The 13,796-nt window shown below is 31.9% G+C and overlaps 2 long non-coding RNA genes across 3 annotated transcripts; both read left to right on the top strand.

The window, feature by feature from the left end:
• The first annotated feature begins 2,591 nt into the window (after nt 1–2,591).
• Nucleotides 2,592–5,096, top strand: LOC110780191 (uncharacterized). Its single transcript, XR_002531380.2, has 2 exons — nt 2,592–2,867; nt 4,576–5,096. It is a non-coding gene; the product is annotated as an uncharacterized lncRNA (long non-coding RNA).
• A 2,898-nt stretch (nt 5,097–7,994) lies between these two features.
• LOC110785005 (uncharacterized) lies at nt 7,995–12,524 on the top strand. Of its 2 annotated transcripts, none has more exons than XR_008926469.1 (3): nt 7,995–8,241; nt 8,345–8,483; nt 12,282–12,524. It is a non-coding gene; the product is annotated as an uncharacterized lncRNA (long non-coding RNA). The 2 variants fall into 2 exon arrangements; XR_008926470.1 differs by having other exon boundaries at nt 7,996–8,241; nt 8,352–8,483.
• The last annotated feature ends 1,272 nt before the right edge of the window (nt 12,525–13,796 follow it).

The following is a 13,796-nucleotide window of genomic DNA, read 5'->3' as shown; positions in this document are numbered from 1 at the left end:
TAAAAATTTGTTTTATTTGCTCTTGACAAGAATCGAACACTAGCACACACAGTTAGAGTATATGTTATATCAGTATAGTAGTGACCATTGTAGTAAGGGGTATCAGCACGTAAGTCATTGCAAACAAACATATTTTTGTCTAATTTTACCGAGGTTGAGAATTCTAAATGTGATTTTTTTTAAAGGTGAAATGATCCTTTTCATCATAGATAAAGTTATAACACATTGTGTTTTCCAATTTTGGCTGTGGGTCGTCATTTTGCATTATAACAAGAAACAAACAACTTAGATATTTATGAAAATGTTAGAAATTACGTATCTGTTTTACTTGAGTTTGGTTTTATTTAAATTTAATTTCTTCAAAAGTTAAATGATCTCGTGTAAACGTAGTCAAAGTTAGTTAGTTATTTAAATCTAGCTCACTAGTACGGAAAAGGTTTCTAGTGAAGCTTTATATATGTCTATTACGACGCATAAAATCGCCGCAAGTGCTTTTACCGACGCTTTCAAAGGCGCTCTTTTTGCCTGTGCCGCTACCCCCTATTACGACGCTATTCTTTTGCGTCGGTAAAACATATAATTAGCGTCGCTACAGACTTACTACGCTTTTAAGCGCCGCCAGAGATCTAATTCACATTTTAAACTACCGTACCTTTTGGAATACACTAAAAGCGTCACGCGGTGGAACTGTTCTTTGGGCGGATTTACGGTGGTAATTACTTTGTAATTGAGAAATCCCAAATTAATGAATTTGCAATTGGTAAATCTCAAATTAATTAATTTAAGATGTTATAAGTTTGTAATTAAGAAATCCAAATTGAATTCAGATCTAATAAACCAACAATGTATTCTTTAGAATAAGAATCTTTAATTCCAATCAAATTTCTGATTTGATAAACTTGGAAAGATTCTACTTTAATCCCTATAGAAATGCAGAATCATACTTCCTTTCTTTATGTATTTAATCTTTTTATGGGATCATTTGTGAGTTTATCCATAAATTTTATCCAATTATTGTTATCTTTCATCCAGTTATATGGTAGTAATGATCTGCTATTTCAAAAATATGATGTGGACTATAATGGTAGATGCATGCAACGAACAATCTTTTGAATATCAGAAACTCTTAGATGTAGTTTAATCTTCAGATATTACGAATAATGTTGTTTCAAACAATGTATTTTGTTGTAAACAATGAAGTTTAGGCTTTGAGTTTAATTATCATGTGTAGCTTCATAAAAAAAAAACTTTTTATTATGTCTTAATTGAAAAAAAATATGCATGTACTCATATGATTTGTCTATGGCTAATGATCCCTTGTAATATATCTTTAATCTTTAAAAAATCACAGTTAAAGGTGAAGGAAAACGTCAATATTTTGATATTTTCATGACTAAAATGATCCCATAAAATGGTTTATCACAATTAAAATTTTGATTTTTTTGCTCTGGCAAGAATCGAACACGGGTACACGTAGTTAAGGTATATGTTATAGCAGCATAGTAGTGACCATTGTAGCAAGGGGGTATCAGCACATAAGTCATTGCAAACAAAAATAATTTTGTCTAATTTTCCCGAGGTTGAGAATTCTGATTATGATTTCTTTAAAGGTGAAATGATCCTTTTGATCATAGATAAAGTTATACTAGCTACTCTTTTCAATCAAAGTGAAATGATCCTTTTGACCATAGACAAAGTTATACTAGCTACATCCAAAATTTTGAACTTTTCATGACTATAATGATCTCATAAAATGGTATGTCACAATTACAAATTTGGTTATTTTTGGTCTTTACAAGAATCGGTCACAAGACTCACAACTAAAGATGTCATAGCAGCAGAGTTGTGACCATTGTATCAATGGGATATCAGCACGTAAGTCATTTCAAATAAAATTCTTTTATTCTAATTTATTGAGTTTGGGAATTCTGAATATGATTTCTTTAAAGATGAAAAAAACCTTTGTAATCGCAGATAAAGTTATAAAACATTATGTTTTAGCTACTTTTTTCAATCTTGACGGTGTCCTAACTTTGTATTATAATGAAAATGTTAGAAATTACGCATTTGTTTTACTTGATTTTAGTTTTATTTAAATTTAATTTCTTCAAAAGCTAAATGATCAGGTGTAATCGTAGCTAAACTTAGTAATTAAAAGCTAACTCTTCGAAGTTATGATCAAAACTTTATTTACAATGTACGAAATTGATATTTTTGGAATTTTGGATATCTTTACTATTTAAAGGTTTAGATATACGGTAATAAAAAAAATTAATTTGGAGATCGGTAAACATTTTCTGGTGTCGTTAAACTTATGGTAAGCCCTTGTATAATCATAAAAATATATAACACATAATTAAACGATACATCCAGTTTTATATTTCCAACAACCAACATATTTTTGATAATGAGGACAAATAATTATCTGCTAGCTAGTCCCCATAAATGCAACGAGTAGCCAAAAAATCATAGTTAAAGGTGAAAAAAAACATCCAATTTTTTGTACTTTCATGATTAAAATGATCCCATAAAATGGTTATTAATACTTAAATACCGAAATAACTAGTTAGAGTAGACATGAAGGAGCTAAATAAAATATGTTCTTTTTATACATATGTTTCAAACACGATTGCTATATGCAACCTTTACTTACTTTAATACACCCCGTAAAAAACCAAAAATACCCTTTACTGTTTTTTTTCTCTCTCCCGCTACCTGAATTTCTCTCTGAAACTGAAACCCTTTTTGAAGAACGTAAATTGGAAAAAAAAAATTGGTTTCCTCGGAAAATCAGGCGTCCTTCAACACCAATCAATCTCATAAAGATTTCAGTCCCAAAATCACTCATCAAGAATCTCCGCTACAAGGTGCGTGTTGTTGTTTTGCAATTTCATGCTCAAAAATTGTAATTAGGTATTCATGTTTATTAGTTAGTATAATAAATTTCAGAATTTGAATTAGGAAATTGGGAATTTGAATTAGGGATTCGAATTGGGAATTAGGGTTTAAAGCATGGGTTGAAGTAGGAATTCGAATTGGGAATTAGGTTTCATGTTGTTAACGAATTATGTGCATATATATGGTTTATTGTTCCAAAAATCTTTGTGAATTCCAAAAAAAAAAAGGTTGAATTTGATAGTTATTGATAGATTACAAATGTGCGGAGTATTTCAGATATTCGACTATTTTGTTGATAGTATTGATATTATTATTTTTCTTGTGTTATATTGTTTCACATATTCGGGTAAAAAAGATGAAGTTGTTTCTTGTTGTTGGGGTGGAATATATTACAAATTTTGTATGGTTGGGCTGTAATAGAGTAGTATATTTTGTGTAGCTGGGACGAAATAGTTCATCTAATTTCATGTGTTATGTCTAAAGTAGATAATACCATTTCATATGATGTATACGAAATAGGTTAGGTAACTTCATATGCTTCATCCGAATTAGACAAACAAACATCCGGATCATCTGTACGGTATTTGATTGTTTGTATATGCAGGTTTATTAGTTGGAGCTAAAAATCTTCTTTCTTCACAAAAGTTTTAAAAATAAGTTATCAGTCAATCAGTCATTAGTGTTGAGTGAAAAAATCATTTTCCACCTTCATAGTACAATAGGCGTAAGGTTGCAATAGGAATCCCCAACATCTCTGGCTTATCAAAAAAATATGTGTCCAGATCAAGTGCAAGAGCTATAATCTTTGCTACACTCCTTGCTATTTCCCTGTAAATATATCAGAAATCACACATAGTGTGTCTAGGAGTCTTTCACTCACAAGAGGAAGATAAGATACATAAATTTAATATGCTGACTCAGATTAAAGATATCCTTCAAGTAAAATGCATTGCTACACTCAAGAGAACTTTCGCCATCAAATCAGCATATAGAGCTCATGGATCCAATAATTCAGAAAGCACAATTCCCCTAGTGAATTCATGCAATATTTTCTTTCATTAGATACTAGGTATGTCCAATAGCCGATTAGCAGTGGTGCTAAAGATGTAATTTACGGTTATTTTAAGCGTTGATACTTGGAAATCCAACTTGGAGAATCCTGAGTGTCGTGCCAAAGGGTCAAATATGGATCATGGATAACTAGTTTTCATATTGAAACAAAGATTTCATATTAACAGAATAAAGATGGACAATTACTACAGTATCTATAATTAGTCTACTTTATTTTCTTTCATGGCTTTCAGGGCTGCATTTAGTTTTTTTCTTTTTCATAGTTTTCTTAGTTTTTCTTAGCTTAGTTGCGTGAAACATGGTAGGTGTTTTGAATTACCATCAATGAAGCCTGAAGGCCACCCTCTCCCAGGCTATTGAATAACAACATAACTGTGACATGTGAGAATGTTTTGCTGCATAAGAGAGAAACATTTTAGATGGGTTAGACAGTAGATCAATTGGTAAGGGTTGCAGAAGCTAGAAGATCAGTGGGAACTGTGGGAGACTAATGAAACACACGCTTCCTATTAAGTTCTTGATATCATTAATGGTTGGAATCTTCTTGAAAACCTAAACCTTCTTTGTCAAATTGTCATATGAGAAACTGCTTGGCTCATATTTCAGGAGTGTCCGAGTAAAAGTATCAGTTTCTCGCGTTGTTTCTTGAAGGGAAATTCTCATGTAAGCTTCAGCTATAGCCTGTAAAGGTTTTGTTCATTATTCAGAGAATGTTTGATGACTATCAGGAAGAGCTAGAGAGAGAAGAGAGAGACCTGAAATGTTTGTGATGTGGAAAGAAACTTGGTTGATAGTGTACAACTTACAAATGCAGCAGGACCAACCCCTGCAAGAAGACCAAATACCAAATACCAAATACCAAATACCAGCATCAGGTCTGCAAACTGGTTTTCTTCAATTTGATAATGGCATGTGCCTATATTGTTTGTTCTACACGAAATCTTGTGTACTATTACATGTATTATGAGTGAAATATGGTACACTATTTCGTCCAATGTATACGAAATATTTAATTATGTTTTGTTCAATTTGTTTGGAATATTTAGTTCTGTTATGTTCAATTTGTATGGAATATTTAGTTCTGTTATGTTCAATTTATATGAAATGGTTAATTATATTTTGTTCAATCTGTACAAAATAGTTAGTTCTACTATGTTCAATGTATACGAAATAGTTAATTCTCTTATGTCAAATCTGTACAAAATAGAAGTGTGTATTTCATACAAATTGTACGAAAACACTCGAAAAAATAGGGAAAAAAACGAAAATTACCTCTCTTAAAAGAAAAAAAAAATTGTCCACTTCAATCCAAATATGTATTCTAATTTTGTTAGGTACATGTTACACTAAAAAAAATCAAGTTTATGTGAACCAAAAAAACATGAAAAAAGGTTGAGAGAAAATAATAAAAGGTGGGGGTTAAAAATGAAAAAAATGAAAGCAAAAGTGTTGCGTCAAGTAAAATCAAGTTGCGTGAAGCACCCCCCCTAAATAAAATTATTTTTGTGGACTCTTCTTAGGAATCGAACACAGGTTCACAAATTAAGTAGATGTTAAAGCAGCATAGCAGTGACCATTGTGATAAGGGGTATCATCATGTCACTCTTTGGAAATGAAATTGTTTTAATCTATTTTGTTGAGTTTGAGTTTTTAAAATTATGATTCCTTTAAAGGTGAAATGATCTTATATAATCTTAGTCATCATTAATACAATGTGTTGCGCTAACTTTTCCAATCTTGGAGGTGACAAACTATTTTGTATTATCAAAGATATGAACAATTTAGGTTATTATAAAAATGTTAGGATTTACATATCTATTTTAGTTGAGTTTGATTTTATTTTAAATTTAATTTCTTTAAATGTAAAATGATCTCGAATAATGGTAATCATGGTTAATAAAAAAAATCAACATGTAACCTAGACCTGTCAAACGGGTCGGTCGGGTCGGGTTGTAAAAAATTATTTTCGGGTTCGGGGTTTAATCGGGTCGGTCACTTTCGGGTTCGGGTTTACAAATGCTTGTTCAAGACCCAGAACTTTCGGGTTAGGGTCGACCCAACGGGTTGAGATCTTTTAAAACGCGCATTATATTTTCATTAATTTAGGTGATAAATATACAAAATATGGGCACAAATTAACAAATTTTCCTACACAAGTTTATATTTAGTAAAATTCAACCATAAAGTAACGTATAATTCAAATTAAAATCATATTACACACAACAATATTAAAAACAATATGTTTATTATTCTTAAATTTTCTCATAATCTCATTTATTACTATAAATATAGTGAATTTCAATCGGTCGGGTCCAAAACGGGTTCGGTCGGGTTTTGACCCATTACTTTTCGGGTTGCTCGGGTTCGGATAAAATAGGGTTACGGGTCACAAAATCTTGTTAAGGACCCAATATTTTCGGGTCGGGTTCGGATCGATTTTCGGGTCGGGTCGATTTTTGACAGGTTTAATGTAACCTAACTTTTCAAAGTTACACCTAAACAATCTATCTACAACATATAAAGTCACCAGGCAATGGATGTCGAAAGTATACGGCAGAAAACGTTGTCGCTGGTGCTATCGTTGTGGCAGCTAGTACTTGACAACAATGAGAGAAAATTTTACAGTAATGAAATTTGAAATTTTTTATGGGGGCAGTGTTCAAAGTGACGTTTAAACTTCTTTACGGGAAATAGTGTTAATAAATTATATGGATGTTTGAACTTACCACTATTTAAATTTTGATAGGTTTTACGTTAAATTTATTTTGTTTTAAAAAGATCACAAAATATTTAGTTTGGAACAAACAAATAAAATCACAAAATATTTAGTTTCTGGTAGAGGTTTGTTTTACATACAATCTCTTTTAGTTTGAAAGGATCATACCAAATTTCACTTTGAACACGATAAATAAAATACAACATGATTTTAGTTTCTTGGAAGGGTTTGTAGTACATAGAATCCGTTTTGTTGTTAAAGGATCAACTACATTTACTTTTGAACACCATAAATAAAATTAATAATGATTTTGGTTTATCGATTTTCATTTCTTTATGTAAATATTGATCCCACAAAACACGTGATATTAAAAAAAATCTCAATCTCTTGTTAGGATTCGAAAACGGGTGAATAATGTAGATTAGACAGCGTTCAAGTGACCAATATGACAAAGGATATCAACACGTCTGAATTGCAATACAAATTGATATGACTTTTACTTCAAATATTAATTCTTTTAAAAATGAATGATCCCATAAACTAATGTACGGATTTAAAAATATTGTAGTTTTGCTCATGTCAAGATCCGAACATATGCTGCATGCATATAGATAAAGCTCAAACGGTGTTGCAGTGACCATCATGACAAGGGGGTATCAGCACGTCAATAACTGCAACATAAATTCTTTTATCTATTTAGATGGAGTATGATTTTATTTCTTTTTCGATGTACTTAAAATCGTAATGATTCCATGACATCATAATTCATGTTAAAGTAGATGGTTTTAGTTGTTATCGTATTGTATCATTGCAAAATCATCTATTACTATGGTATTAGTTTAGAATTTTTTTATAAACGTTTTGAATGGAATGGATTATACAATATGATTAGTATGACACACCCTTTCCTATAATACAATACAATAATAAAATAAGTCGTGAAGGCTTGACAAATGAATTAAGTTCGCCACGTGAGTCTTCGCAAGATGTTATAGATATGTTGAATTGTGAACCCGCATTACAAGAAAAAATGGTTATAACAACGCCCTTTTATGCAACAGTTTTACTGGCGTTGCTATATCATACCTATTACAACACTTAAATAATTATTAGTTTGAGTAGACTTTGACTTTAGAAAAACGTCTCTATAGAAAAACTATGGCAACAATTATATATTATCATAATTTTATTACAACACTTTTTAGTTTTATGGTATTTTGATGAGATAGTGCAACAGTTTTTTTTCTTCTAATAAGTTAAATAGAAAAAATAAAAAATAAAAAATAGATTTATTAAACAATTACAATATAGAGCTATGGTATTTTGGTTTCCCTCCGCATTTTTTTCACGATTTTGTTTCACCCTAACCAAAACCCTTTGCTCTCACGTTCTGCGTTATCTTCCGCCCTCCTCGTCGCTGATCTTTAATCTCTTCATCATCGTTGCTTGAAGCAGGCGAATTGGAGATTAATGTTTCTGGATTGGCGATTGGGACTCTAAATTGGCGATACAGAAAAATTGGCAAATTTCGTTTCTGAATTAGCGAGAAGAATAAGGTTAGTTGTTATGTATCTCTTTGAATTTGGTCTTAAATTTTACGATTTTTTTGGTTAAGTTATCAAGCGATTATAATTGAATATTTTTTTGTGTGGTTTTGAGAGCTAAGTTAGGGTTCTAGTAGGCAAGTAGGGTAATTGGGGAATTGGAGATTGATGCTTCTAAATTGGCGATTGGGACTCTGAGTTGGATATGCAGATAAATTATCAAATTGAGTTTCTGAATTAGCGAGAAGAACAAGGTTAGTTAGTATGCATCTCTTCCATTTTGGTTCAAGTTATTAAGCAATTCGAATTAAATAATTTTGTGTGATTTTGATAGCTAAATTAGGGTTCTATTAGGGAATTAGGTTAATTAGGGATTTTGGTTGATTTTCATTATTGCTTTTATTTGTTGATTCCAATGGGTTATTTTGGATTAAAATCTATAATGTGTAATTATTTGTGGAGGGAGTTAGAGTAGATTGTTCGTCATGCTTTGTAGATAATGAAGATTGATCAATACAACTAATTTAGATCCGAGTTTGTTTCAAAGGGTGTATAAAGATACCAAGTCAATTAGTCATTACATTCATTTTTGTTGATAAGTTCCTATGTTTAGCGTTCTTCAGCTTGTACTTTCTCCCCATCTGTGTCTCTAAATAGTTTATAACAGTGGTATGCAAATTGTCTTAGAATTTCCCCATATTAATCCCCTTGCTCCCTGTACTTTCTCCATCTAAATTTCCGATATTAGCATGTGATGTGCGTTTTAAGCACATCACTGTTTTAATTGACGCAAGCTGAAGCCGCCTCTGGTTTGAACGGAGTATTGCAAAAGTTCGACTGCTCTTTGAGTCTACCTAGAAAATGAAAAACGAGAAAAATCTTGAAAATAATGCTAAGCAAATGACCGTCTGATCTAGGCAGAAATAATAGTGTTCCAATCATTCGTTTGTGATTCAGTGGGTACAGACTCACAGACTGGGTTATTTAGTAAATAATTGCTCTGCTGAAGCTCTGTTTCTTTCTTTTGTTGTCTTGATCAATTGGTTGTTTGGTGATAATGTTGAGTTGCAATTTTATTTGCTCTAGTCTATACCGTTGTTATAGTGATGTTGGTGCTTTTGACGATTGGAATTGGTTTCTTTCTTGTTTTGTTGGTGTTGTTTAGCGGCAGACAACCTTACTGCCTTTTTGTACCTCGTGTCTCACTATCAAATACCATGCCAACAAAATTTACAAACCCATAGATACATAGGATGAAAGAGCTTAGCTTGATTTTTCTATTTTAGAAGAGATGGGGACTGGCCTAGGTCATGTCACTTAGAGTCTTCCATCCACTGGTGTAAATGTATTAAGACATAAAGTTTATGTATTTCAACCTAATATTTTCTGTTGGTGGTTGATCCACTGGCGGATGCCAGTTTCAATCTTCAATGGGCTAAGCAAGTAAACCAAAGGACACATTTTCCACAGGATATGTATTGACGTACATCCACAAAGGACATGAAATGAGTACAACAGACTAATATTCAGCCAATAGTAGACTGGTAGTGTATAGGTCAAAGTTGAAATATGTTAAACCAAATAATTTAAGACCCAATAGCTCTTAGTTCTTTCTCATCATTAGTATTGTGTCTAGATTTTGCTTATTCAGCCAGGGGTATGGCCACTCGAACGAGGTACAACACCAGATATGTAGTTGAATAATTTCAAACTTACCTTCATTATGAGACCATTGTTTTCTACATGACCAAACAATATTTCATAGAACCCAGCATGATTATGTAAGCAGGGAAAGAAGATAACTAGACTAAAAGTACAGTTTTTATGGGGGCTGGAAAATACTACACTCATTGCAAAATCATCTGCATCACTCAGCCACATAGTCCTTTGTGTTCTGAACCTCAGTTATGATTTCAGGCAGCGTGTCGATATCCGTCCTAAACTCTCTCTCTCTCTCTCTCTCTCTCTCTCTTCCTATACAAGGGTCGTAGTATTAATAGCATCGATAGGGTTATGTTGAAGTCTTCATGTGCATGTGAGTCAAACAGTAGCGAATTAAGTGTCATTAAGCTTAGTCTGCAACATCTAAACTCATGTAATTTTTGCGGTGCCAGGATCTGTCACCAGTAATAGTCTTCCGCCTCTAAAACACCCTACATAAGGGTTTTTTAATTTTTTGGGGGAGGGGGCAGAAGGTCATATAGAAACAATAATATTTTTTAGTGATCAAACTTGAAAACATGATTTCTCACTAACTGCAAAAATCAGACAAACCTTGATAATCATGATTGCAGCATCCTTGTGCAATAATTCATTATACTCTTCAAAGGCGAGTTTCTGTTACGATGCAATTATGAAGTTATTGAAATTTTAGTTAAAATGAGAGTTCAAAGAAATTACATACTTGGCCACAGTTGGGGCAACCAACATCTCCTGAACAGTATGGAAATTTTCAGATCCTCATATTCGTAAATGTTGCCTCCTATAGTCCTATGTCCTTAATTATTTTTCTTTCTATTGTTGTTGAATCACTCGAATGTGTCATGTTTCTTTAGTTTATGCCGTTATTTGTTTTCAAAATCTGAATGTAATATGTTCTGTTTATAATTGTACCCTTGTACTGCCTATTCTGGCTCTCTTCTTTAGTCACATTCAATGTCAAATTATGTTTTGGAAAATGCATTGACCAATAGGTACACCCAAAGTACATAAAAAACAAGAATTCACATTTCTTTGTCCCTTAGTATCAACTGTACTCATATTGTGCTTCTTAATTATGGGCGTGTTCGGCGGTAGCGTTTGAGGTAGCGGGTAGCGTTTTGACCTAGTCAAGACGCTACTTGTAAAATTTGTAAGTGTTTGGTAAAGTAGCGATTTAGGTAGCGGTTAGCGGTTGAGTAGCTTTTGTCAAACGTTAAAATTAGTAGCGTTTAAGATAGCGGGTAGCTTTTGACAAATTTATAATAAAGTTTTAAATAATATTCTAGCTTTTATTTTTATTTTATAATATCAACCGCTAATTTTATCGAACACTCATATTAATTACCCGCTACTTTGACAGCTAACCGTTACCCGCTACTATTCACCGCTACTCGCTACTCTAACCGCTACCCGCTACTCAACCGCTAACCGTTACCCGCTACCGCTAATTTTGCCGAACAGGGCCTATGTGATCCTTTTGAACTCTCCCTTCTCAAGTGTCTCATCGGGTTTCCTATAATATGAAGTTGTTACTATTTCTGATCTTTTTCATTTCCTTGTCCTAGTGACAAATATCAATAATTGCTATGTTATTGTTTCTTATATTTTATTTATTTTTATTAATGTTGTTTTACCCTTATCATTAGCTATGTGTTTTCTCTATCTAATATTGTTTGACGAATTAAAGGTCTTGTTCTTTTCATCCTTTAAAAATTATTTAGGCAATATAAGTTTGGTTAAGTTCCGATATTAGATAATTTAGGCAATTATCTAATATTGTTTGACGAATTAGAGGCCTTGTTCTTTTCATCCTTTAAAAATTATTTAGGCAATCTAAGTTTGGTTAAGTTCTAGTTAGGGATAAGTTCATTTTACAACCAATAAGCTTGGATAAAGTTTGATAAGTACAAATTAGTTATAGTAAGGCTATGTTTTGACCTGAATAACTGAATTTAACTTATTTGAACTTATTTTGTTTATACCTTATTTTTCTTCATTGATTTGTTATTGTTTCAAAATTGTTCATGTTGGATTAAAATTATTCGTCATATGGATTTGGAAATAGTTTAATTAGTTCCATTTTTGTGGATAGTTCAATTTTAAATGAAATTCTGTCGGATTTTCCACTTTCACTATCATTTGATGTTACAAACTTTTGTAATATATAAGGGTGTACAATTTGAGTCTTGATAAATTTACATGAATCATTGGGTAATGAAAAACGTTGCCATTTACCCATTATTCCTAAGGTTTAGCTTTAGTCATTCATTTTAGCTTCTTTTTTATTACGTATATGAATTTCATTGATAATAAGTTTCTTATGTGTCACACTTGATTTGTTTATTGTGCAGGATGGTGCATATATTCAAGAATTACAAGCTACTTAAAATGTGTGAAGATTCGTAGGGTTTTTGGCACATGAATATGATATATGTTTTGAAAAATAAAGTTATCGGACAGTGATCGCAGGATTTTTTTTTTATTTTAATGGATTTAGTTTTAGAACCTATATTTTTTTTACTATTCAAACAATTGTAACAGATATTATGCTTATGAAATTAAGCTATTTGAAATGTATACATTTTTTGAACTTATTTGTTATGAAAATCTTATTATATGCAGGTAATACTTTTTACATATATATGGATAACTAAATCCATTTGAGAAGCAGCTTTAGACCAATTGAATGCGTTGCCATAACTCAAATGAATTGAAAGCGATGCCATAACTCAAATGAAAGCGTTGCCATAAACTTAATTGAAAGCGTTGTCATAATCCAAACCAAAAGCGTTGCCATACACTCAATAGAAAGCGTCGCTATAAATATAATTGGATGTGTTACCATAAGTATAAGAAAGTGTTGCGTTAGTTTTAAACTTCTACCAACACCAAACTAATAAGTGTTGCCTTAAGTTGGAAAAACAGTTGCCTTAAATGTGTAAATGTTGGCTTAAGTTGTTGAATAACTGTTGCCATAAGTTAAAAGTGTTGCCTATAAAAAGTGTTGCCTTAGTTATTTGTGGCAACAGTTTATCGTAACTGTTGCCTAAATCCGGGAAACTGTTGCCATAGACTTATAGCAATGCCCCCTATTGGTAACGGTTTTTAAACCATTGCTATAAGCCTATTACAACGGTTAATTGGTCTATGGTAACAATTTATTGCCGTTGCTATAAGCCTATTTTGTAGTAGTGCCGAGTTCGATTCGTTATGCACAAAGGGTAATTGGGAGAAAATTGTTTTATTTTTATTTTGATTTATTAACAAAGTTTATATTTGAGGAGATTGTGTTTTAATTTGTGGGAGCATTACATGTATAATGAAATCTAAATACACACTACTTATTAACTTCATTTGTTATTGTTCTTTATATAAAATTTTAGGTAGTTTACTATAATGTGCTGATACCCTGCTAACTTGGTTACTTAATCATCCTTAAACTATGTTAAACCCGTGTTGGATCCTACGGGAAGAAATTGTTGCCACTGTTATTTTTTTTCTTCTTTTTACTTCTGGTTTTATGTATGAGTATATTTTATTCAATTTCTAAAATAAAAATACATTTATGAGTATCTTTTATACAATTTCTAGAATCATAAACACAACTTATATGATTTCATGCTATACGATAGCTTCAACATCCCATTGTCACTTAATTAAACAAAGCAACCATTGTCACTTCCAATTCATCATTTCCAGTTTCGGAGAAAGTCGAATAATAACACATTACATATCTAGTTCTCTACTACACCTTCCTACACTCAGTACATCGCAACTGAAACTAATTAAATCTTAATAAAACTCTCTTGGTAATTTCATCAAACAAGTTATATGCATCATTAAACCCATGAAAGTTTTTTTAATGG

Source organism: Spinacia oleracea, chromosome 1 (assembly GCF_020520425.1).
Source record: "Spinacia oleracea cultivar Varoflay chromosome 1, BTI_SOV_V1, whole genome shotgun sequence".
Lineage (NCBI taxonomy): Eukaryota > Viridiplantae > Streptophyta > Magnoliopsida > Caryophyllales > Amaranthaceae > Spinacia > Spinacia oleracea.
The sequence above is the reverse complement of the archived record's forward strand: the minus strand, read 5'-3'. Positions and strand labels throughout refer to the sequence as shown.